The sequence below is a fragment of the Bos taurus genome, chromosome 4 (genome assembly GCF_002263795.3).
Source record: "Bos taurus isolate L1 Dominette 01449 registration number 42190680 breed Hereford chromosome 4, ARS-UCD2.0, whole genome shotgun sequence".
Lineage (NCBI taxonomy): Eukaryota > Metazoa > Chordata > Mammalia > Artiodactyla > Bovidae > Bos > Bos taurus.
In genome coordinates this window covers 32,552,878-32,553,517 of record NC_037331.1, presented here as the reverse complement: position 1 = coordinate 32,553,517, position 640 = coordinate 32,552,878, and positions in this window count along the sequence as shown.

Sequence of the window (640 nt, the reverse complement as noted above, 5' to 3'; positions counted from 1 at the left end):
TCCTCCTTTGTCCATCTTTTGTTTTGTTCAAGCCCTCAATGGATTGGATGGTTTCCACCCACATTGGAGATGGCAATACTTTACTGAATCTCCCAATTCAAGTGTTAATCCCATCCAAAAGACCACACAGGCAGACCCAGAAATAATGTTTAATCTGGGAACCCTATAGTCAGTCAAGTGGACATACAAAATTAACCATTACATCACTCATTCCTCTTACAATATGTTTTGGTTTTCTTTCTTTCTTTTTAATTAAAGTATAGTTGATTTACAATATTATGTTAGTTTTAGGTATAGAGCAAAGTGATTCTGTTTTTATATTCTTTCTCATTATAGCTTCTTACAAGATACTGAATATAGTTCCCTGTGCTATACAGTAAATCCTTGTTGTTTATCTATGTTATACATAGTGTATATCTGTTAGTGTGTATCTGTCAATCCCATACTCCCAATTTATCCCTCTACCCTGCCTTCCCATTTGGTAATCGCAAGTTTTTTTTCCATATCTGAGTCTATTTCTGCTTTATAAATTAGGTCATTTGTACTATTTTTTAGATTTCATATATAAGCAATATCATATAATATTTGTCTTTGACACTTCACTTAGTGCAATAATTTCTAGGTCCATCCATGTTGCTGC